Below are 26,489 nucleotides of genomic sequence, written 5' to 3' on the forward strand. Positions count from 1 at the left end.
ATAATAGATATAATTAAAGAATACTTACACTATAACGTAAATTAGATTTTTACGCCTATTTTGAATTTTACTCGAATACAAATACTTTTCCCCCCTCAACAAATACAAATACAGATACAAATATCGGCTACTTTGCACACCCCTAATACATACCCTTTTCATCTCTGTGCGTGCCATAACTCTGTCTGACGCTGTCTCTCTCCCAATAAGTGACAAAATAACGCCAACATTTTCACAGCGTGTACAAATAACAAGGTCACATGAGACACAGCCATCTTCTAACTGTATACATACTGGGAACTATATTATAAGAATTCTTGTTATTTGTAGCCTACATGCTATGACTATACAAATCACAACATGTAAATAGGAAAAAGTTATTTTGTCACTTATTGGGAGCAGTAGCTGGAGCTGTTTACCTCCATTCTTTGTGCTAAGCTAGGCTAGCGGTGGGTGCGTCAGACAGAGTTACGGCACGCACGGTAACTCTGTCCCAAAAAGTCGGCGTGTTCCTTTAAGCTGGACTGTGATGCTATTTTCTTCTGGAAACAAACTTTTTTGCATTATTTTCCTGTTATCTCTGTACAGCTGCTTAACAATCTGTATTGTAAAAAGTGCTTTATAAATAAATTTGACTTGACTTTTATATTACTTTTATATCCAGTGTTAAGTTGTGTAAATAGGTAAATGTTTGTAATGGCACTAGGAGTGTGCTGAAAACGTACTTGGTTACTAACGTAACCTCGGTTCTCTCTAGAGAGAGGAACGAGTACTGCGTAGTAAGACTACGCTTAGGGGAAAATCCTTTCCTCTCTCTAGAGAGAACCAAGGTTACGTTAGTAACCGAGTACGTTCTCTTACGAGAGACACTCTCGTACTGCATAGTAAGACTACGCTTAGGGGAACATAATGTAAAACGCTGTGCATGCCGGGATCCGACACCATAGACCCAGAGCAATCAGCTGGGGTTCATACAATGCATAATCACCCAGGGGACTCACAGGGAATCCTGAAAGAAGGGGGTTTTAGCCACTATCTTCCAAAAAATGGCGGCTCAGAGCAGCCCTGCTATTTATCATAGCCATATATCACAGACTGAGACTTTCAGTCTAACAACTTTTGGCCATACTAGACCGATAGTAACCTGTCTTGTAGAGCGGGAACCTCTAGGTTATAAAACCTTATAAATGTAGACGGGGAGGCCCAGCCTGCCGCCATACAGATATCTTGCAAGGCAATCCCACTTGACCAGGCCCACGAAGAAGCCATGCTTCTCGTGGAGTGCGCTCTGACACCCAAAGGGCATTGTATGCCCTTGGTTGTGGAAGCTAGAGCTATAGTGTCCACAATCCATCTGGATAGGCTCTGTTTCGAAACGGCTAGTCCCTTAGAACGCCCGCTGAACGAAACAAAGTGCTGCTCCGTCTGTCTGAAGGCAGACGAGCGAGACACATAAGCTCTTAATGCCCTGACCGGGCAGATAAAACTCTCGTCCTCATTTTCCCCAGTGACCAGTAGGGCAGACAGGGAAATGACCGGTGCCCTAAACGGTGTATTTAGGGATACCATTCTCCTGTCGGAACGTGGTTCCTGGACAGTCTGTCTGGTCCAACATTCAGGAGCCCCGGCACGTGCGCTGCTTTCAGCGAGAGCAGGTTGCTGCGTGCCCATATCAGGAGGCGTCTGGTTAGCCTGTACAGAATCAGGGACCTGAGGCCGCCCTGGCGATTTATGTAGGATACCACTGATATGTTGTCTGAACATACCAGGACGTGGCACCCCGTTATCAGGGGACGAAAGCGCGTGAGCGCTTTGCTCACTGCTAACATCTCAAGGCAGTTTATATGAAGGAGCTTCTCCCGCTCTGACCTTAGGGCCCTCGAGCAGCGCTCCCCATCCTGCGTTGGATGCGTCCGTAGACACCACCCTCTCGATGAAGTCCCCAGGCTTACACCTGAATGGTACCAGTCTTTCGACCCCCAAGGGCTCAAAGCTGCAACGCATGCTTGATTGACCTTGAGGCGAAGCCGACCGGCGGCCCACGCACTGTGAGGCACCCTCCCTTTGAGCCAGAGCTGCAGCGGGCGCATGCGCAGCAGGCCCAGCTGGAGAAATGATGATGCTGAGGCCATCAGACCTAGCATCTTTTGAAATCTCTTGAGAGGGACTACAGCGCTGCAGCGGAAAGAGCTGACTGTGCGCTGAATATGTAGTGCGCGCTGTGGCGACAGCTGTGCTGTCATCGTCAGCGAGTTCAGTTCTATTCAAAGAAAATAAATAATCTGTCTGGGGAATAGCGAACTCTTTTCCCAGTTCACTGTGAGACCGAGATTCTCGAGGTGATCCAGTAACATAGCTCTGTGCGCTATGATCTCTGAGTGAGATTGGGCTAGAATGAGCCAGTCGTCCAAATAGTTCAGCACTCGAACGCCCCGGAGTTTGAGGGGTACGAGCGCTGCGTCCATGAACTTCGTAAATGTACGGGGTGCCAGGGACAAGCCGAACGGCAGGACTGTGTACTGATATGCCTGACCCTCGAAGGCAAATCTAAAAAAACGCCTGTGACATGACGCATTCTGTATTTGAAAATACGCATCCTTTAGATCTATTGACACAAACCAGTCCCCTTGGCGAACATGCGCAAGGATTTTTCTGGTCGTGAGCATCTTGAACTGGCGCTTCATAAGCGCTTTGTTCAGTTGCCTCAGATCTAGTATGGGTCTTAGACCCCCGTCTTTCTTGGGTACCAGGAAGTATCTGCTGTAAAGCCCCCCTTTGCTCTGAGCTTGAGATAGAGGTTCTATAGCCCCTTTGCTCAGTAGTTTCTGAATTTCGGCTCGAAGTAGATGTGCTAATTTCGATTCTACCGAGGTCTCGACGCGCCGTGTGGCGGCGAGGGCGTCGGCGAAACTGCAGCAAATAGCCTTCTTTTATAATGTTTAGCACCCATTTTGAAACCCCGGGAAGCTTCGCCCACGCGTCTGCACGGGTTGCTAGGGGCTGAGTGAGAAGCGCGCTCTGATCGGCTCGCGATACAGCGGCTTCGGTGAGCTGTGACAAAAATGTCGTGCTCGCAACATCTGAGGCAGGGGCCGTGCTGATGACAGCGGGCAGAATGTCCGCGCTTGACCCCTCTACGGTGGTTAACCGGGAGGGGGAGGGCTGGACGAGTCCCGTAGGAACCGTAATGCTTGTGTGTGGACGTGGGCGCGGGGGAGCGGGCACGTTTACCACCTTTATAGCATCGCTCGCCTGAGCAGAGCGCCTGCACACTGGTTTCGTTTTTACAGAAACCGTGTGATAAGCAGGAGGTAGCATTAGTGGGCACTGGGATGTGGGCACGTTTGCTACTTTTAATGCGCAATCATAAATGCCCTGCGATCGGCTCCTCGACCGGCGGCAGGGAGAGGTACCCTCTGTTCTTGGCGTCGTCAACAGCCGAGAACGCCAGAGAAACAGAAGACCTTGTCCTGGTTGAAAACGGGGAGCTCCAAGCTCTAGCGACCTCTTCGTGAAGCTCAGCAAGGAAGGGTGCCGGCTTGGATGCAGGTGAAGAGCGCTCCCCGGGCAGGAAGTAGCCGTCCAGTCGGTTGTGGGCGGGCTGCTCAGGCGAAACCCAGTCAAGGCCAAGGCACGCCGTGGCTTGAGTTAGCACGCGAACTAGCTCCGCCTCGATGCTAGCTCTCCTTCCCGTCGAAGCATGGACAGGAGGCGCGAGATCCTCAGAGCTCGCCCAATCCTCACTGCCTGACGCCAGGATAGAGCAGGAATCCCCATCTCGCAGCATCGCGTCGACCTTGTCCACGCCGACGACAGAAGCTGCGGCAAGCTGCGGCCGCTGTCCGTCGGGGATCGACGACGGAGAAGCCGGTGACGTAGCTCGCGGGCGCACCGGCGAGCTTTGTCGGCTGGGAGAAGGTTCCGGGATTCGCTGAGCACGGCGCTTTTTACGGCGCGTCACTACAGCGGTGAACACGGGCTCTTGGAATGATGCCAAGCGAGTCTGCAGAGTCGCTAAAGGCAACAGCTCGCAGTGAGGGCAGCCGCCGTCAGCGAGTGCGAGAGCCGCGTGTTGCTCACCCAGGCAGGAAACGCAGGTAAAATGGCGGTCCCCATCGCTGAGTGTGGCTCTGCACGAGCCGCAGGAAGGCATCTTTAAAAAGATGCTACTCTTTTAGATGGAGTGTGTGTCGCGGTGGCGAGCACACACTAGAGCAATTTGAGAAAAAGGATATAGGCCCCGGATAGCGCCGCAGGAAGGCGATGAAGGCGGCGTGGCCAGCAGCTTCTCGACTCGTTCCGCTGAGATGCTTCTTCGACGCGGCTTCTCCTCGGATCCAGCGATGTAATGTCTTCACTGAAGGATTAAAAATCAGAGAGTTGAGCCTGCGAGCGCAATTTATAGCCCTAAGCCACGCCCGTTTCGGCAGGACGTGACGCAGAAAGGCGCGAAGCGCCCTCATTGGGTGTGACGTCACTCTAGGTCTCGCTCGATAGGCTCACAAGCAGTTGCCCTCACAGCAGCCAATTGGCGCGTGAGCTGTCTCGCCTATGTCGGTATGCTGCGGCAACGCGTTTTACATTTATACAAAATTAAGGATAATTTTTGGCTTCAGTATTCTCGTGGAAAAGGATTTTCCCCTAAGCGTAGTCGTACTACGCAGTACGAGAGTATCTCTCGTAAGAGAACCAGAGTTCATAGTCTTCTGAAAAGTTCCAAGTAAGAGGGAAAAATGTTGAGAAAAATAGTGATTGCAAAGATGATCTTCTCTTTGTTTGCTTAATGAACTCCATTGCCAGGAAAGACTGCACAACAGTTTATTTTCTCTAATGTATTACTTGTATTCATTGCAAGGCCTTGTGAAAAAGTACTAACTGTTCATATAATTATATCATTTATAATTATAACCAAATAATAAGTGGTTCAGACATGCTGTGAAAAATATGCTGCATGATGATCCAGCAAAGCAGAGAGCAAAATGTTCTGTTGAAAATGTCATTTCATAACTTTCCATGGTTAAAGTGCAGACCACAGATGAGGAAACCTGCACAATTTTTGGAATTAATTCATTCGTTTTGTCACAAGCTTGTTTACACTATGATTAATATGTAAATGACATTTTATGAAATTGTGACTAAGGAGAACATACAGGAGTGTGTTATTCAATTTAGCACCATCTGTTTTACCTAACGAGGGAGGCAGGCATAGAGAGAGAGAGAGAGAGAGAGAGAGAGAGAGAGAGAGAGAGAGAGAGAGAGAGAGAGAGAGAGAGAGAGAGAGAGATACTCGAACACCCACTGCAGTTTTCTGTTCATTTGTATCTCGTGCCAACAGAAAACCCAGAGCTGCAGAAATACAATATCTCACATTCATTCATACAGCCTGATGGCAATGCGTCAGACCTCTCATCTTATGCCTAAGTGCACCTTACTTACAGCCCACATTTAGTGTTTCCAGCACAAACCCATCTATTTTTAATAACTACTCAACAGGTAATGGCCCCTCAGATCACAGTCTATTGCTCAGTGATTCATATGTGAGCATGTAGTGTTATTCTCAGGCTTTGTGTCTTAAAGGCCAGTAACTGGGTTAGTGTGCAAACACTGTAACAAAACATTTCCATGCATATCCTAATTTATGTAATTCATAAAAGCAGATTTTACTATACAATATTTCAAAGCAATAAAAAAAATATTATATTTGCAATGCGCTCAGTACAGTGGCAGTATTTTTAGTGTAAATGAAAATGTCGCTGGTTGCATATACAACCGGTTCCCTGAAAGGGGTATGAGATGCTGCTTCTTGGTGTCGATGCTATGAGGTGCGTGCTATCATTAGCATGATCGGTAACTGAAGCACGTGCACCCACACAGCAATATTAATTGGCAGACAGCAGTCCATGACATCACAAGCGGAGTGCCCGTGAGTATAAAGGGGCACCTGAATTACACATCATCAACTATTTTGTCTGAAGGAGAAGTATGGCAACAAGATGCAGTGTCTTGTTCCCCCTTTCAGGGAAAGGCGTTACATACGCAACCTGAGACCCTCCCTTTCGAAGTGGAACTTCGACGCTGCATCTTGGTGTTGACGCTATGGGAAACCAATCACCACTACACCATGCTGAAGGAATGCCTGCCTCACTAAGCTATGAATATGCATAGATAAAGTGGCCAAAGCACTGAATGACTCAGCTGGAGTCAAGAGCACGTCGACCCCAAGGGCACATCCTTAGTGACATGCAAAAATCTATATAGTGGCTCTACTCCTAAATCCAATATCCACAAACACTAGGGAAAAGACCCCATGCTTCCTATGCTCCATAAAATATTACCTCTAACAAGGCTAGTTCAGGCTAGTACAGCCTCCCTCCCTGCTATTGCTGGACAGGCCTCAGCCCAAAGCCCCAAGAGCAATAAGAGGGGAACACACAACATAGCCCCGACTATGCTCTGGTATGCCTCGCTTGCACCTCAGCAAAATTGCCTGAGAAAGCTCTACAGAACAGCCCACTAAATGGATCATGTGAGGTACGAAAATGTCAGCATAGACAAGGTGTGGACTTGTAGTAAAAACTACTTGTTTTTCTAAGATAAAATCTATCTCCTTACTGCTCAGGCTACAACATAAAGTGTTGCCTCCCAATCAAGGGCATATATGTCCTGAACCAGTATATACGTCCTATATATATGTCCTACCAGTATATGGTAAAAAAGGATCCAAACAAAAGAAAGGACATATTGCAGTTTGCCCATTAACCTGACTCTACCTTGGGGAGGGAGGTAAACAACGTACTAGGGTGCTTGTGGACTGCCCACAAATTTTTTCTGACATCCGACTGCTCTCCAATTCGCCATGATCGTCCCTTCCCCATGAGCCTGCAGTTTCTTCCGTATCCACGCACACGGGTGGAAGAAGCCGGATTTAGCACACATCTTTCCTGAAATGCCACCAATTACACCTTCGCCTCTGAACTTTCCCATGACCGTCTCAATGGAGAGTCCAGAGGGCGAAGCCTAAGCATCAAAAATGATTTTTTTTCTCCTTTTACTTGATGCTCGGCAGATTTAACCACAGATACCTCTCCATAATTACCATCGCTGCCATCAAATAACCGATGGCAGCAGCTGTTTATTTGGTGGCACGGAGAGCCAAATCTGTGGTGCGGTGCAGTTCAGCGACTACTTCAGGAGACAATCCCTGCTCCTGATTCAAATCTCTCAGCAGGACAGTCTGATATGGCTGCAGAAAAGCTATTGTATGCAGGGCCACCACCCTAACTTGCTACACATACCCCTTGCCAATCAATGCGCCTCACTCTGCGAGAGATAGCTAGCCAGTGTCTCTTATACAGAGGGCATCTTCACGTATCGCTACTTGCTCAATCACTCCACATTCTTATAATTTTAAAGTGGAAAAGGAAAGATGTGTGTTAAATCCGGCTTCTTCCAGGACCTCTCCAACTCACTGTGAAGATACGGAAGAAACTGCAGGCTCATGGGGGAGGGGCGATCATGGTCTGCCAGGAATCGCTCATCGAGTGTATCATAAGATCATATGACTAGAGCCGCGTTTCCACCGTAGGAACTTTCCCCAGGAACTAGGGACTTTGGGGTGGTACTTGGTGTGTTTCCACTACAAGAACCAGGGTCTAAATGAAGTTCCGGGTAAATATTTCACCCTCCGAAAGTCCCTGCTTGTGAGGTAGTACTTTTTCAAAGTTCAGGAACTTTCAGGGGTGGGACTTGGGCGCTGAACATGCTGATTGGTTGAGTTCATGCCGCATTTTGATTGGTTGACTCAGCGCAGGCTCTTATTTCAACCTTCATTTTTTTTTATATATATTGCGGTGCGTGCAGTAACACTTGTTTGCTATTCAAATCAACAATGGAGTTTTAAAAATATGACCAATGGACCCACAACGAGGTTCAGGCTTTATTAATACTAGAACTACCCGAATTCTATAACTACTATAATGGCCATAGCAGTCATTCTGACCACTCATACATTATTTGCATATAATTTCAATAAGCTATATCAAATCTAAGAATAAATGGATCTGTAATGTTAGTATATGTAATAATAAACATCAGAACACTTCATTTTAAATCTAATGTATGTGAAAATTTATTAGTTAATCGACAACCACAGAACAGCTATTGCAATCACAGATACAAAGTCGAAATTTATCAATTTTCTATTATTTTCTTTGTAAAATGAAAACAAATGTATTCATCCTTGGATAGGCCTATTAGAATACAATAACTTACAAAAACATCGCCAATATATGCATTTCAATGCATAGGTAAAACCTTTATGGGCACATATGAAACGCATATGCCCCAAACTGACGGTTATTCTAACCGTCACGGGAAAATAATATGAAAATATAATAACTGCGAGAATACGAACTGATTTAGTAACCAATATTTGTTTTAGTGAGCAAAAAATATCATGCTGTAAAATTACAATGAAAATATCATGCTGTTAAATCATAATGAAAGTATTCTCCACTAAGCGGGCTAACTTGGGTTGTTTTGGGGGCAAACAGCGTGCATTCATTTCACTGACGCTTGTGGATCAGTTACTTACAGTCATTGCTTGTTCCTGTGGAAAAAGTTCCTGGGACAAATTGTTCCGGGTAATTTCAGTGGAAACACGGCTAAAGTAAGGTTTATGTCCAGGTGGGACCCATTACATCCAACATTTCCCCGTATGCGGGGCTGACAGAAAAAGAGGGCTTAACAAATTCACTATCTTTGCCCTCTCCTACTACATCAAGCTCCTCAGAGCTAGATGGCGTCAACAACATGCTCTCTGCTGGATAGTGTAAATGCCAAAGAATGTGCTTCCTGAGCCAACAGATTGCCCGAGCCAACAAGCAAGGATTGAGAAAATGAAATCCCTTTCTAAAATTCTTCAGCCAGCTCGGCCTGCGAGGCCCCACAACCTGAGTATCCATGTTGCCTCGGATCCAAACCACGGGATGCAGATGCTTGTACCTCATCCCATGAGAAGAGGGCCAAGCGTGAGTGGAGCTTCCTCACTGTGAACATGTCACAATGAACCCATCCAGCCCCCTCAAGGGCTGAACATGCGTGCTCCAATCCCAAGCAATCAATGCAAAGACTCTGGGTGTTCTTAGGTGTAATAAAAAGTGGAGACAGAGGCACGCTCTTTCTAAAGTATCTGCTGCTTGTTTTATCCATAGTTTCGTCTTTGTTACCACACACTACAAACAAACTGCTCCGAAAGGCAAAAAAGCTGATAAAGTGTAATTCCGATGCCCTTTTATAGTCACAATTGCTCCACTTGTGACCTCATGGACTGCCGTCCACCAATGAATTTTGGTGTGGGGTTACACGTGCTTCAGGCACCAGTCATACTGACGATATTCCCTATAATGTCAAAACCAAGACGCAGCGCAGCAAAGTTCCACTTCGCAAGATAACTTGTACAAAATAATTAGATCTGTAATGTATCTGCACTTATCAGTCAGAAATGTAAGCACAATTGACAATTTTTCTTATTTTCCTGTAGATAATCTTTTTAACTTCTGATCTGAATTGTTATGCCTAAATGCTTGCAAATTAGTAAAAGGCCTATTCAGATAGGACTCGTTTTCCCGCAGGAGGTTAGAGAAATTCATGTTTTACTGAAATCTGTCTGAATCTGCCAAGTCTGTGTTTTTCTACCTACTGTATTTGGATAACACAGTGGTCCTCTGAGAAATCTAATCCTGTCCAAATGCAGATTTCTAGGATTGCTGATATTGTATTATCACAACAACTGTCCTCGTGTGCTTTTTGACCTACCTGAGCTTCTGTTCTGTATGCCAATCTCGCAATATGGTTGGCATCTGACTAAAAAAAAAAAAAAAAAATTATAAGGATAGTCAAATTGCAGAGACTGGTAAAACTGGCCAATTTAAAATCAGTGTCAGGTAAGATTGCATGGGCTTATTATAAGCAGCAAGTTATATCAACGCAGGTGAAGTTTATTTTAAAAAAGTTTTTAGAACAAATATAAAATATATAATTTACATTATATGTGATGTATGCCAACACATGCCAATGACATGCTGTAACGCCAACATCTCGAAACAGATATTAGATTTATGTGAATCTGTACATGAAATCACAGATGTTGGGTGATAAAAATGTGACTAAATTAAATGTTTTTATTTGTTTGTTTGTTTGTAGATAAGCTGGTGTCAAATAGTGAAGGAAAATCAGCTAAAAACTGGTTAGCATATTAACTCATTAAGTGCTGTTTAAACCTCATGAAGTTGGTTGAGAGAATTAACAGAATGTGAAGAGTTGTAAATGAGGGCAGAGGTTATTTAAGAATTATGGTCACTGAATAATACTTAAGAATTTTGGTCATTGTAGCCTATATTTCCTATACCCTTTGTAGCATTGATGACATTTCTATTAGTCTAGATACGCCTTAATATTGATTGAATGTGTATAGCAATCAGTCCCTTTTTTAAGGCTAAAACAACCTTAAAAAACTGTTCTACCATATTGCAATGACCACATAATACTTGAGAGTAACTGTAGCCACAAAATACATGACACAATAAAAAGGGAAGGTAGCGATTGTATTTGCTTAACAAGGTTCTTTTATAAGTCAGTTTGCTTCAAATTAATTTAATTCTGTATTGTAAGTGAGCAATGCCTCTCCAAGGAGTCCTGTGGTTTGATTCATTACAGTGTTTGTTCAGTCTCTCAGCAAAATTTCTCAATCCTTTCCACCCACAGGTTTTATCATCCAGAGCAGTATGAGTGTGTCCCTGCGTCCTATATCCTTTCCCTATGTGTGTGTGTGTGTGTGTGGTAGGGTAAGCCCTGCAGCGCCACTATAATTGCTCTAATCAAAGGTCTTAATCAGTCATTTGTGTCCTTTCTACTGTCTGCTAAAGCAGCAGCTGTAGTGGCTGGGAAAGGGTAACCTGCACTCAGACCAGATATTGTAATGTGCAAAATGATTTTACACTATGGTGGTGCTACATGGTTCTACTGTATATAGTGGCCAACATCAGCTCAATAGAAGGTCTAAGACAACAGGAAAATAATTTGCAGCACACATAACTACCATAATATGATGTATTTCCATATTTTCTTTATCAAGAAGGATTTGATTGCATCAGTTTGAACAAACTCTTGCACGTAAAACGTCCCGCATTAAAATGTGCAGCTTATTGAGTTGAAGTGTGAGGTGTTATCCCATATATATATATATATTACCCCACATGACCAGGGAAATAATTTTTAATTTGATGTTGCAAGACAACTAATGGAAAGCTACTCGTAGATGATATCCATGCATGTGAGTTATATTCTATAACATTATATATATATATATATATATATATATATATATATATATATATATATATATATATATATATTCTGTAACATTATATATATATATTTATATTTATTTATTTAAAGAAAAGCAAACAGCGGGGTTGTTGGAGTCAGCGTGTCTGCTTCAAGTTTTTAGGCCAGACATAACTAGTGTTTACAAGACTCAGTGGCTTTTTGCTGTTAAATGATTGGTATGTGTATGTGTGTATGTGTTGGTAAAATAAGGAGGGGGAATATATAATGTCTTAGCTCTCTCCCAATCTTTCATTACATAGTAATGGTTTACTAACCAAAAGAATGCTCTTTCCATGTTTAATTACAGGTTGGCCTTGCTGTCACCCTTCTGAAAAGCCATTTACTGGAGGGATTCAGTTATAAAGACCCGTCAGAAATGATTCCCCGTGAGCAGGACAGGGCTTATGTTTGCAGGGAAAGACAGAGACCTTCACTACAGACTTTTAATGGCTTGTTCTCTGTGTATGTTGGTTAGCCTCACTATGGAGTGTGGCTTTGGAGTCATGCAACCAGTGTAAGTTCTGATACCGTCTCTGCTTTTTAATGGCTCTCATGTGTTCTGTTTGGGTCAAAAACTCAGCTGGGGTCATTAAGGAGGCAGGCTTTACTTGGAGTACAATAGTGCATGCAAAAAACCTGACCGCAAATCGGGACATTTACATGTGGTATGCAGTATGAAAAATGCAACTGTTTGCACGCCCTCGGAATTGCAAAACAGCTCACTTCCCTTTGTCTTGTTGAGTACTGAATGCATTCTGCCCCAAACTGATATTCTCAAACAAACATTATTTAATCAGAATGACCAGTTATCTTTTACTTAAAGCTATAAACGTTTATACATCTTCTTTTCAACCAGAATAGTCATTTACCTTGATATTTATTTTGATAAACATTCTTAGGCTTTGGGAATCTTTGAAAGGAAATTTTTGACTCTGCATAGCCTTAATCAAAAGTTGAAAAAGAATGAATGAATGATGTGAGTCACTTGTAGTGCACAAACTGAACGTCTGGGGTTAAGACTGTAACCCTTGTGCCCTGAGAAGGTAACGAGACGCTGTGTTGAAGATTACACTTTGGGGAACGCCTCCAGCGTGATAGCGTCTGAAGCACGTGTGGAACTAGTCCAATCTCAATTGTGTCATGACGTCACATGTGACGGCATGCACGGAAGCTACAATGGGAAGCTGGCAGATTACACTGTTAGCTTCTGATGGGCTGAAGCAAGTTGTTCTCATGCAATCAGGAGGTATGGGAAAGGAACGCAGTGTCTCGTTCCCTTCTCAGGGGACAAGGATTACAGTCATAACCCGAGACATTTCCTTTCGAGGGAACTCGTGCTGTGTCGAAGATGCCACTTCGGGGAATTAAATATCCACTGCACCACACTGACTACTGCTTGTCCTGGTGTGAAGCTTGTCTGGCACAACTCAGTACATAGGGACTTGAGAACCAGGCATGGAGGGCAGATCTAGGCTATTATACCTAATGAAAGTGTGTGGGGAGGCCCAACCAGCAGCATTCCAGACCTCTTAAAGGGGAAACCCCCCATACCAGGGCTTTGGAGGACACCACTCCTCTAGTCGAGTGGGCTCTTATCAGGAGTGGTGAAGGCAGACTGTGCACCTCATACGCTGAAGAAGTAGCCTCCACAATCCACCTGCTAATGGTGTGCTTAGTGGCAGGGGTACCCTTCTTAAGTGACCCAAAACACACAAGTAGCTGGTCCGACTTTCTCCAGCCCGAGGACCTACCTACATAGGCCTTTAAGGCCAGGACAGGGCAAAGTAGATGTAGCTTTTCCTGATCAGCCGACACATGTGGTGGAAGATGAAAAGCCTGCAGGATAACAGACCATGCCACATTAGATGGCACCTTGGGCACAAAAGGTGGAGAATGGCCTTTACTTCCAGGAGCGAACTTGAGGCAAGAAGCAACAAAAGATAGCACCTGCAGTTCCCTAACTCTTTTGAGGGATGTAATAGCTAAAAGGAAGGCCATTTTAAAGGAGAGAAACTTATCAGACACCTCGTTAATGGGTTCGAAGAGTGCCAGGAATAACCCTTCAAGAACCACTGCCAGGTCTCAAACAGGAACCCTGGCTTGGACGACAGGGCTCATCCTCCGAGCACTACAAAGGAAACAAACAATTAGTTGGTGCCTCCCCATAGGGCCATCGCTTAAAGGCCTTAAGTGTGGATGGGGAAAGCCCATCAGAGAAATGACCTTGGAGGAACTCCAGCACTAAAGCCACTGGGCAGTTAACTGGGTCCAGCTGGCATTCTCTGCACCATTAAGCAAATACATTCCACTTTAATGCATAAAGTGGAGGGATATCTAGAGTTTAAGGCGGGACACTACAGGTGAATAGGGAATATTTTTTAATTAGAAGATATCACTGTGAAACTTCTCCAGTTTATTACTGGCATAAACATAAGAAAAACAATATATTACAAAGTGTGTGTAAATGTTGTAATATGCAAATTATGCCTTATATACTTAAATAGACGCTCTTTTGCATACATTACCAAGAACAAAATTTAGAAATTGGAAAGGACCAAGTTTGAAATTCTTGGTTGTTAACATTTCAGTTGAAAGGGCTTTTACAGAGGGGATTCTGGATATCTTATTTTGTGCTTTAGTACATTAGAGAATACTGACAATAGCCTTAAAAAATATTTGGAGTAAAGGGACCTATAACTCAGGATAGGAATGATATATCAACAAATCCCTCAGTAAAAGACTTCCGAATATAGTTAAGTAAAAGACTGGAAAAGTTGGTGCTTGAAGGTGCTACTGAAGTGGATATATCTGACTCTGAGGGTGAGAAAAACTACCTTCATAAACAAACATAACAACAGTCACAAAAACTGCAAACGAACTGTCCCTGTTTGTTTTTTGTCCATCTATAAATAATTTAATCTAATAAACCGCTCCCTGTCTGTTTACAGCCTAAATGCCTGCATGATATGTAGGCCCCTCATACAGACACCGCCTCAGCCACGTCTGTACCATGGCATCCAGCCCCAGAGAAGCTGGATATGTGAGGGGAAACCAAAGCGGACAGTGTTTATTCTCGTGAGAGGCGAACAGATCTACTTCCGCTTGGCCGAACTCCCTCCAGATTAACTCCACCACCTAGGGGTGGAGTCTCCATTCTCCGGGCCTCCAACCCTGCCTCGACAGGATGTCTGCCCCCACATTTTTGTCCCCTGGAATGAGCTCTAAGTGAGAGTAGTTTGCCCTGGGACCACAGGAGAACCTGATGCGCCAGTCTGCACAGAGACCTCAGGCCCCCCGCCGATTTATATACAGTAAGAAATCACCAGCGTATTGTCTGTTAGAACTAGAACATGATGGCCTCTGAGGTCTGGGAGGAAATGTCTCAGAGCTAGAAACACAACCATCTTCTCCAGGCAATTGATGTTCCATGAAAGATGATAGTCCCTCCATAGACCTTTGGTTAAGCGACCTTCCATGACAGCTTCCCAGCCCGTGAGGTATGCATCTGTAGTCATGATCTTCTGCTGACACGGTGCTCCCAACACCTGCATGTTACTTTGATCATGCAGAATGGGTTTCCCCTCTGTGAAAACTGGTCCCCTGGTCCTGAGCCACCACTGTAGGGTTCTCATGTACAGCAGGCCAAAAGGTTGGTTGGCCTTAGATGGTGAAGAACGACATCTCGATCCCGAAACGCCATCTCCTCGGACTGGGCTAAGATAAGCCAGTCTTCTATATACAGTCCCGTATAGACTAGTTTCTATATACAGTCCACAAAGTGTTGTCTTTGACGCAGCATGAGTTCCCTCAAAAGCGAATTGATTTGACTGTTGATACCTCTGTGGTTGCTAGGAGGCTGCCAAGCTGTTTTGGGTGGTTACTGCTAGGAGGTTGCTAGTTTGATGCTAAGTGGTTCTCAATGTACTCTGGTCGCTAGAAAGCTTTTAGGTGGTTACCCAGGTGTTCTGGTGGAGAGAGCAGGTTTTGTCATGTTGTTATTGATTGAAATTTTTCAAAATGGAGAATGTGTTCACAGGCATGAAATGCTGCTCTTATGCGCTTGCACAGGAAAGCAGCGGCTGACATACATACAGCAGAGTACTGCATAATAAATTACATTTGAGTGTGTTTCTTGTCAAAGTTTATCTTATTCCTTCAAACCATGCTGCATGGGATCATTTTATACAATTGTTGCATTCTTTTTTAAAGCTTGAAGAACTTCACCATTCATTGTCATTCGTCTTTTGCCGTAAAATGATATCATACTGCCTTAGAACAATGTTTTACATTTGAGGCCTTTCTTTGATTCTAGGACCTTCTGTATCTGGGCTTTGTGGTTTAGTGGTGTGACGCAGACCACCTGCAAACTGCAAAAACCAAAGAACTAGTAATTAAATTTAGGAGCAAAAGAACCAACCATCCCTGTCTGTTTTTATGGCTGAGACGGGGAGATTTCTGATTCATACAATTACCTTGGGATTCACATAAACAATACACTTGAATGAACAAACAACACCGAGGCAATCTTCGAAAAGGGCCAGAGCTATCTTTCAGCTGAGTTTCCTTTCAGTTCATACATGTTTTAAGATAATACGTGTTCACTGTAAGTGCCATGTTTTACTCTGTGGTGTGCTAAAGATACCAACAAGTTGAATAAGATTAACAGAAAGTGGTCAGTGCTTTTTGCTATTTTACAACATATCTTCCATCCATGCGCATAACCATACAGATTTCATAATCCTTAATATCACAGCAAAATTAATCACTAATTTAAATCGAAACAAAACAGTCTAAAACTGTTCAATGTGGACTGGAAGGCACAGAGGCTTTAACTAAATTAATTTAGGAATAGTTGTGCGTTGTGCATTGTGCTATACAAATGAACAGTGGTGAACGAAGTACACAAATCAAGCACTTGGGTAAAAATACAGATACCCTACAAAAATATTACTCCAGTTACCCATACAGATGGTGACACACACATGTGCAAACATGTCCACATTTAAGCATTTCAATGGGCTTAAAAAACTTGCCCTTTTGCAGCAGATGTAGTTCACAAATAACTGGCAGTCATGACCTAAATGTGATTTCATTGACAATCATTTCAATACTAAAATTAGTAAGTACTGTAACTTTTTGTGCCATCAGCCACGTGCACATCAAAGCTCCGGCAATATCCCAATTCTTGGCTCATTTTGACCGAATCATTAAATCAGTGTGTTGTTGACTCACGTACAGTTGCAACTGTCCAGTCCAATTCACAAAAGCATTGTTCAGTGTTATTTTTGAACCAATTCTGCAGATTCATTTGAAAGAATTAACTCATTCATGAATCGGACAAAACTTGTATCTCAGAGGCGTTGGCGATTTCTTCAAATAACGTTAGCAATAACGAGGAATGATATGTTTTTTTATGGAATGTAGTGGAGTAAAAAAGTATGATATTATGCTTTGGAATGAATAGTGAAGTAAAAGTAAACATTTCCTAAATAAAAATACTATAAAGTACAGATACTTAAAACCAATATTAAAGTACAGTACTGAGACTTTTCTTACTGTCCACTGCAAATAAAATTGATTTGGCCAGAACCAATTAAAGAAACACTGCAGTCCAAAAAAAGGTATCATCAACTGGTCAATAATATTTGATTTACACATTTTTTTTAGTCACATCTGGTACATAGTGAGTATCAGTTTTTGATCCTAAGTATATCTATTGTGTGCATGTAAAAAGGGCCTTTTTGACAAGGTTATACTCCCCTACAGGAATAAGGAGTTTACTCTGTACTTCCAAACTCTGTACTCGGTGTAAACGTGGTTTATGAGGACATTTCACGAGTACTCATGAGTACTTTATTAAAAATGTAAAAATGCAGAATGTTTGCTGTGATGGGTAGGTTTAGGGATAGCGGCAGTGTAAGGGGATAGAATATACAGTTTGTACAGTATAAAAATCATTACGCCTATGGGATGTCCTCACAAGTATAGCAAAACAAACTGTGTGTGTGTGTGTGTGTGTGTGTGTGTGTGTGTGTGTGTGTGTGTGTGTGTGTGTGTGTGTGTGTGTGAGAGAGTGAGTCATTATTAGCACACTTCATCTTCTATGTTCTCTCTAGTTTTTGACAATGTGTCTCTCCTCAGATCGACTCTTCCATGAAAACCTCCCATCAACCTTGCACTCCACATTTACGAACACTCTTGAGTAGGAAAACCCACACTCATTCCGCAGTGTAGTGCTCTTAAGGCTCTCAAACACTTTAGTGTTGTTCTTTGGCTAATGTTTACAAATCCTTCCTAATTCCAGCAGAGTCGCCACACACAAGCACAGAAAAGATTTGTTCAGCCTCACAGTCAGAGGCTTGCCGCAGTTCAGCGGGGAAGAGGATAAACAAACAACCAGAGAAGAGAGTAAGAGACAGACAGACACAGACCACATATAATGTTTAGAATCTTCTAAATCAACAGACTGAGTGAACACATTCTGGCAAGAGTTGTGCAAGTTATGTGTGTGTTACTTTAGCTGTTTTTACTAAAACACATTACTGTTCTTACTTTAGCTGTTCTTACTTTAGTTGTGTATGTTACTTTAGCTGTTCTTACTAAAACTGTCCCAAGAATTTAGCCAAATCTGTGAAAATGACTCATAAAGAAAGTAATCATTTTAATTAGTATTATAATAAAAATGCAAAAAAATAAATAAAATAAAATCTGTCCGTATATATATAGGCTATATATATATTTGACACAAACACTATTTTTTCAGCTTTTTGTTCAATATGTTTGTGTCTTTTTTATGAAACTTACCCACGTTCAAGTGTTGGTAAAAAAAGAATGCATGAAGCTAGTACAAAATGCGGGCTGGCAACTTATTTATAAAAAAAACCACTGGTGTGAAAGAGTTAAATGTATATAAGGAATAATTGCCAACAGAGAAAAAAGGTGAGAGAGACAAAGAGAAATTGGGCATGCCATATGACCTGCATCTGTCTCTGCTCTCAGCAGTCTCTACAAATAGCTAAGCTTGGTTTAACCCCTCAAAACTTAATATCAACATTACAATCTCACAACTGTGAAATGAACTGCAGCTCTTCAAAATTGCATTGATTAAATTGTGGGGTTGTGCTAAAAGAGAAAAATAGAGAGCATATTTGACATTACTAAATCATTTTGAGAAAGTCATGTTTGTCATGTTGTCTTTTTTTCATCCTGTTGTCTGGTTCTTTGGCTGTGGCATTTGGATAGCTATTTGAAAACCAAAACAATGTTGTGAAGTGATATGGAACTGTAATGCAGTCAAGATCTGAAACTACTTCATAGTAGAGGTCTGCACGGGCTTTAAACTTAAGCCCGAACCCGGCCTGTACCCGATATCATTTAACCAGACCCAGGGGCGGACTGGCCATCTGTGTGATCTGGAGAATCACAGAACGGCCGGTACTTCAGGACGGCCGGCGGGCCGGCCCACCACCGACCACGCACGCACGCAGTCATCACCTGTTTTTTTTCCCCTGTTAACGCGGCTGCGGGTAAAAACCGGAAAGAAAAGGGCGGGGCTGAGAAAGCGAGATAAAACTTTTTTTTTTTTGCGGAATTTCGATACTGAAGCCGCTAAATGTCGCAAACTAATTTTTAGCAGCACAGCCAACAGTAGCACCTCACAGTTAAATATTAGCAGCAGTGAAGAAGTGAGCCAGATAGCTATGCAGCAACATGCCACCAGTGATGATGAGGGACAGAAAGATGAGCTGTTCCACGGGTAGATCCAGGGCAAGTAAGTATGGAACATGAGAGGCGAAAGAGAGTTACTTGCTAGGGATGATTTTAGGAAGTGATATTCAGGTTGCTACATTTTTAATTATTACAGTAGTTAAAACAGCTAAACTTCAACATTTTAGCTGTAAAATGCCACATGCAGTAGCTAATATTAAGAAATATGTGCTTTTACTTTTAAAAATGTTGGTGACATTACAGTTAATGCTTACAAACTTTGAAGATTTTGAATACAGAAGTTACATTTGTAATGGTGTATTTTCATTTAGATGTGGTATTATTATTTGTGCAGTAAGATTAATTACTGCATAAATTAATTAAGATTATTAAGTAATACATTCATGGAATAGATTGTATAATATGCTGTTATAACAGTAACACAGCATATTGTTTTTTTATCCATTCCATCTTTGTTTATTCAGGTTGAGCTTAGACCAAGAACAGAGAAAGACACCCACTCCAGCTCAACTTTAAATTACTTTAAGCGCCCCAAATCAGACAGTCACAGCCTAGAGTTTTTTTTACACAGGACTGCAGTGTGTTGAGACCTCCATTTATATGTAGTATAAAGTTAATCTAGAATAATATGCTTTTAACACAACATCTAGTCAACATCAGTGGTATTGATAATAATGTGGATGGTATAGTATCATGAGCCACAATTCAAGTCTTGTGACACTCATGCCAGGCGTTATTGTTGTTGTTGATGAGTTTCCGCGCGCCGATTGCTTTGGGCCGGGCCTAGTCAAAGTCCAGGGCCGTTTTTTAGTCCCAGTCCGTCCCTGACCAGACCCGAACATTATGGTTATATTTTAAACCCGAACCCGAGGTCCGTTTCGAACCCCATGTCCGTTTCGAACCCGAAGTCTGTTTTGAACCCCATGTCCATTTCTCACAGTACATTTCTTTCTTTTTTTTTTGCAATATACCTACTGTATTTTATGATTGCTTGCAACTATAATAATAAAAAAAAAGGTTACAAACACCGTTTCACCATGCAAGAAGAAGAAAAAAAAGCGGTCCCACTTTATATTAAGTGGCTTTAACTACTATGTACTAACATTGAAATTAATAATTTGATACAATGGACTTATTGTGTACATATATGTTTTTACATTGTACTTATATTTTAAAAAAATACCTGCTTGTAATTACAGCGGTAATTAATTTATGTAATTACATTTGTAATTACACTGTTGACCCTTCCCTTACACCTTAAACCACCCTTAAACTTAACCATACCACCACACCTGTCCCTAACCTTACCCGTATCACACCTCAATAGCAGCAAAAGTGTTTTACAATAAAACATTAACACAATAAGTACATTGTACTTATTTTTCTATGTAAGTACATAGTACTTAAAGCCACTTAATATAAAGTGGGACCAAAAAAGCATATGAACTTAAATTACGAAACTTTGATGTGGTTGAACAGATGAAACTGTCACAGATTCCTCTGGAACTCAAACATTAAACTTCAAAACAAAGTTTGAGCAGTTTGCACTACTATTTACACAACTATTTACACAAATATATCCTTCTCTGTACGAGTTGTGAAGGAAGAGAACAGCATCGAGAGTTGATGGTTTCAGCGTGTCCTCTGATTGCGGTGTTGTGATAGCGCACGCGGGCGCACATGCGCAAAACAGTTTTGTAAAATGATCAAATAAAAATTATTCATATAGTTCATAGAATGCTTAAGTAGTGAAAAGTAGCAATCAAGGTATTTAACCCTTTAACTGTCACTGTCCCGTATACGGGACGCCTACGTTTACCTCACTATATTACAATTAAATCCTAAATTAATCATGACAAACTATATATCATTGGAAAGGTCTAAGACTCCTTAATAGATATTTCAGCACTGTTTTCTGTTACAAATTATGCAGGAACAGTAATAGATGAATTTATGACAAGAGCGCACCTCAAAAAAATCGACATATAACAGGAGTTCTGACCTTTGTCACAAAAAGTCGACGCACACACTTTTAATAATTGAAATGTTGGTTTTCATGCTAAAAATTAATAATAAAACATATAATCTAGTATTTGTCAATAAAAAAAATGATAAAATAATATTACCTTCTAAAAAGTATCATATATATATTATCCTCTAAAATATAATATTATCTTTTTTTATCGCCTTTTTTTATTACATTTCATATTTTAGTAGTTATCATAAATTAGGTATCATTTGAAAGCTTACGATCTCAGAATTCATCCTGTGAAAACTGTTTTGAAATTGGACATTGTGTTACCATAGAAACATTACTCTAAATTATTTTATCAGGCTCCTCCCCTTTTGGGCATTATTATGTTTCATAATTTATGATCAAAATATTTTCTAATCTTGACAAAACACATATTGTCAGAAAGGTCTGAGTCTCAAGGTTCCATATTTTGTGACAGAAGTGATATTTGGACAGAAATGTATACATTTTTTATGGCAGAATGCATACAGTTAAATTCAATGGAATTCAATGACACCCGGAGGCTATTTTTGGTATTACGCCTAAACAAAATCTCATGGGAACTTCAATTTTTATTATATCAACTTCAAATTTGGAACACAACTTGGTTAGATTTATGGCTTTTATTTTATAGTAATTTTATAGTAAAAAATATTTTGTAATATATATATTTTATATAAAAGAAAAATATTAAATAAATTATATTTGATTTAATGTAAATTTAAACTTCCATAACTTTTTCATACTTTAATTTTTTGAAGTTCTTTCACTTCAGCAATAATCTGCAATTTTTTCCCTTTAAAACAAGACCAAACTTAGGTCTATACTCCAAAGCATTCTTGAATTACAGCCATTTAAGCTTGAATAGTGCATTTTAATGTCCATTCTCAAAAAGGGGGGTGACAGCTAAAGGGTTAATAAATAATCAAGTAAAAAACCAATGACGGTCCCTGATGCCAAACAATCGTAATTTTTCTGTTGTGGATGGAGGTGTTATGTACAGTAGCTTTTCATCTAGTCTCTCTAGTGTTTGTCAGCACTGTAAGTGACTGCTGCTGGTATCCGCTGCTACATTAATGTGACAATCTGCAGTCGTAAGTGTTATTAACGGTTAGCGCTGAAAGTGCTTCTGTCAGTGACTTACGTATCTGTGGTCAACACTGTCTCTTCTGGGCTGTTTGTCAAATTCTCGTGTCTAGTTCACACTTTATAGTGCAATGCAGTACCATGATGGGTATTTACTATTTATGTGTTGTTCTGCATTGTGTTTTTAAATATATGTTTTTGAAATAAGCTTTTCGCTCTTGTTGTGAACTGTATGTGTGATTGAACTCTTAGATCTTGTTAATTAAGTTGTTAATACTAGAAAATAATACATTAAATGTAATTGTTGAAACTGTTAATGGAGTTACAGTATATACATCTGAAGATAGGACTATTGTGAAATAGTTCACTTTCAAACGCTCAATAGCTAGGTACATTCTGTAGGTTAACATCACTTTACTGAATAGTTTGTTGTTGTTTTTTACTCTAACTTGCCATTGAGTCACGAGATGCATCTTCCTTATCTACCCCATGCTGCTCTTTGCTTCTCTACATTATCTTTTGTAGCTAACAATCATGTCACAACCAACCATACTGTGTATCTGCAGAACTTGGTTGCAATCTTTTGCTAATAGTGGAGGAATAGGATTTTGTGCAACTTCATTATATAAATAGTGCATTTTCATGTACTTTAGTCTGAATATGTGTCCACAAATTGCCTTGGCAACAGTGTACATATGCAGTGTGTGTGAGTGTGTGTGTTCTGTAAATAGACGAGCCTGAGTGGCTGTCCACTGTGAGAGTCTATTTTAGCTGTGCACAGAAAAACAGGCCACTGGTCGTCTCAGCAGTCTAAACTGAACACCCTCATGCCAAATAAATAATTGCCAAACTATATTAATTCACTGTTAATGCAGACACACCCACAGTTGTAAGCACACACACATGTGTATGACAGTACTGGTTTACAGAGGTATTTCTAGTTTCTCCACTGTAATGTTACCCATGACAGGTAAAACCGATACATTCAGCTATAAATGTTTTCTTGCAGTTTTCTGATAAATTTGCAGAATGTAGGGAGCAGTCTATGTGGCCTCCTGCTGGGAATCTAGCAGCCTGCCATGTCTTGTTCTGTATTCTACCAGAACTGAGGGAGAAAAAAAGTCATAGCAACTAATTATATAGATGCATTCTGAAATGTTCTGAAATTCCTCAATTTTTTAAAAAACTTTCCATGGTCTAAAAAAAAAGTTGTACTTTCTGGATTATGTTTGCTTTATACCAGTGGAAGTGATTAAAGTTTTGCTGGCAATAAGCCTGGTTCTCCACTGACAGGCCTCCAAAAGTAGCATTGTATTCTGACGACATAAATGTTTTAGCAAGCAACATATAACTAACCATATTTCAATATGTTATAGTGAGTGCACTTTTATCCATGAAATTAGCTTGAAATTTGAGCACCATGTCACTTTCTGCACTTCATCCTCTCCTTTCATCCTCTGTGTTATTAATTTGTTGTTTAAAATATTCAGCTTAATAACTCACTTTATGCTCTCAGTTCATTTGAGTGTGAACGACATCACCCTATCTCTTTTGGGTGAGCTGACGTGCGGCATGCGCTTAACTGCTCTTCAAAAGGAAAATACATTTTTACATGACTCCCGGCTTCATAATACATTTGAGCAGCAGATAAATGTGCCTGCATCTGTGTCTGTAATTACACTCTAAGCCATGTGTTTTTACAGCCTGCTTAACAGAGGGAAATTATCTCCTCAAAACCAACCACAATTAATGGAGCCACTTTGCTGGTATACTTGTGCAAAAACATTGTAATGACATTTAGCAGAAAATTGCCTCTTCTTGAAATATAAGAGAAAAGATTAGGCAAAGCTCACGCCTCACTGAGTCACTCTAAGTGGCTCATTCATTTTAAACAGAGATAAAGATTGCTATATGTGTGCTAGGGATCTACATCTTGTTGTAATTGCCATATAGTCTTAGCTTCAGAGTGCACGCCCATGGCCTGCCCACAGTCCAGTCACTTACTGTCTGAAGTATATTGCACACAAAAATGGCAAGAACTAACATTTGTCACTTTGAGTCTGACTGGCCGGCATTACTCAATCCATAGGCGTAAAACAGTCATTTTTACATGGTACCAGGTACTTTAGAGGAAGAACAAATAACTGGATTTGCCAAAGGTTTTCAGGTTAGTGGCATCAAATCTTAAAAAATATTTAAGTATACTTGGTATACTTAGCATTACCTAATTGTATATCCGTTAGCATAATTGTATATTACTGTACTGTACTTTTTAAAATATAAATTTTTTGATGGATAGCAATCCTAATCACTGCCATTATTATCAGTCTGCACATTTCTTACGTTTTTTTTATTTTCACATAAAAAGAAAAAACTATGACTTTAACATGTTGGTCATACGGTTTCTTTCAGTCTAAGCCACCACTTTTTGATCAATAGATCACTAAGTAATCAGATGTTGCTGATGTAATACAAAATGAGAAGAAAAATAAACCGTCAAACTAAAAGTCTGTAATTGATCAGACATGGGCCAAGTTAAATAGTTAAACTTAAATAGACAAATTCAAAAAGCACTTGGGTCCATAAATTAATCTATTTGTGATTTATTTTACATTAATTAATTACCGTTAATTAATCTATTAGTTATATTAAAGTAAATCTGCATTTTTTACAATATTCAAAATGTCTCCTGCCCTTCCCAACTGAAGGTATAACTATGTTATAAGGTTCTATAGCACAATCTTCATGATTTGAACCCAATGAGCCACCATAGATTTGTGCAGTTTCTTCGGCAAAACAGACTTTTGGCAGGCCCCTGCTATGCTATTAGTGAGCACTAACAATTTTATTATTAGAAAAGAAATGGTGTGTCACACAACTCAAGTATTATGGCATTAACACCATTTGAGTTTGACAGCTGGAAGGATAAACTTTCATTTTTTTTCTCAGTTTATGGACAGAGAACTGCAGTCAAAAAGGCTTTTGAGTACTTGCAGCTCTTGGTGTTGGTTTAAAGCTGCAGCCTTAAACCCATCTTCTGTCTTCACTGCAGAAGTTGATTGCTACAGCACAGATTTGTTCCAACATTTTTGTGAATTTTATTTAAAAAAAACATATTTTAACAGGAAATGTTTTGACACACACTGTTAGAGGCTAGACAGCTCTACACTTGTGGCATGTTGATTTCATGGGTGCCGTTAAAGAGGAAACCACCAAAGCTCTTCTGAATGTTCGCATTTTCTTTTGATTCCATCGTCTTTTTAATTTGAAGCGCATTACATCTTTGTGTCCAGACCCACATTCTGGAATGGATTATAATCGCCTGTTAAGACAAACTCCAGCCGTAAAACCACAACAAATGATCATTTACTTCTCTCATAAATTGTCATCTGCAAACTCTAAACTTTGAAAGTATTGTGAGCTTTCCATAAAATACATTTGCAAAAACAGAATGGCAAAATCTATGGCCTGTCCCTGCTATTAAAAACGTTGTGGTGTCAATTTAACTTCGTAAAATTGTTGTATGGCTTTTAGGCTATTTATATGCTAGTGCAATGTTAAAAGTTGACAAAATTAACATTTAACAGACATGCATATAAAAAATATACAGACCAAAAAGTATCGGAGACTCATCTTTTAAAATTCTTATTTTTGCCCCAAAGAATTTTCTCTAGAATGAGTAAATCACTCCCAATGATGCCGGTTTAAAAGAAGGAAGTCAAACACATATGTCAAGTCAAATTCCAACTTTCGGTTTTAAGGAGGAAATACACATGAAAGAAAATTGCACTCATTAAGCGACTTAATGGAGTCTTTAGTGATTTTCTTTAGTGAGTTATTTAAGATGGTGTAGTTTTGACATTTAATACTATTCTGGAATGAATCATTGTTTTACCGTTATGAATGCTGTTGACCCAGAATAGATATAACAAAGTATAAGAAGTCTTCTCATAGGTCAGGGCATGAATAAGCAAGAGATGTTTTTACCATTTCAAGGAGACATTTACATACGCATGTGTGGAACGTGTAGCACTCATCACTGAGTCGGACCTGGGCCTCAAGCGATCAGAGTGGGTGGAAGAGGAAATCCAAGAGTACTCAATAACCTACGATGCATTGGGTGAAAACCCCCACCGGTGTGCGTCACTCTTCAAGACATTTTCCAGACTGCTCCGAATGATGAGTCCAAAACTGAACTTTTTTACTTGCCCTTAGAGATCTACTAATGATTTAAGAATTGTTTTATACGACTGCAAAATTAAACACTTTATAT

General features: G+C 40.7%; 1 protein-coding gene across 2 annotated transcripts in view; it reads left to right on the forward strand.

Moving 5' to 3' along the window:
- The window catches only part of mafa (MAF bZIP transcription factor a), a 155,880-nt gene that overhangs the window by 16,840 nt on the left and 112,551 nt on the right, over positions 1-26,489 (forward strand). Inside the window, exon 3 of one of the 2 annotated variants that reach the window (XM_079620093.1) lies at positions 11,696-12,088. The exons of the other annotated variant lie outside the window; for it this stretch is intronic. The gene's annotated coding sequence lies outside the window, so the exon portion shown is untranslated. Of the gene's footprint in view, positions 1-11,695; positions 12,089-26,489 lie in introns of those variants that run through there. 2 annotated transcript variants of the gene reach the window in all.

This window comes from Phoxinus phoxinus (assembly GCF_949152265.1).
Source record: "Phoxinus phoxinus genome assembly, chromosome: 8".
NCBI lineage: Eukaryota > Metazoa > Chordata > Actinopteri > Cypriniformes > Leuciscidae > Phoxinus > Phoxinus phoxinus.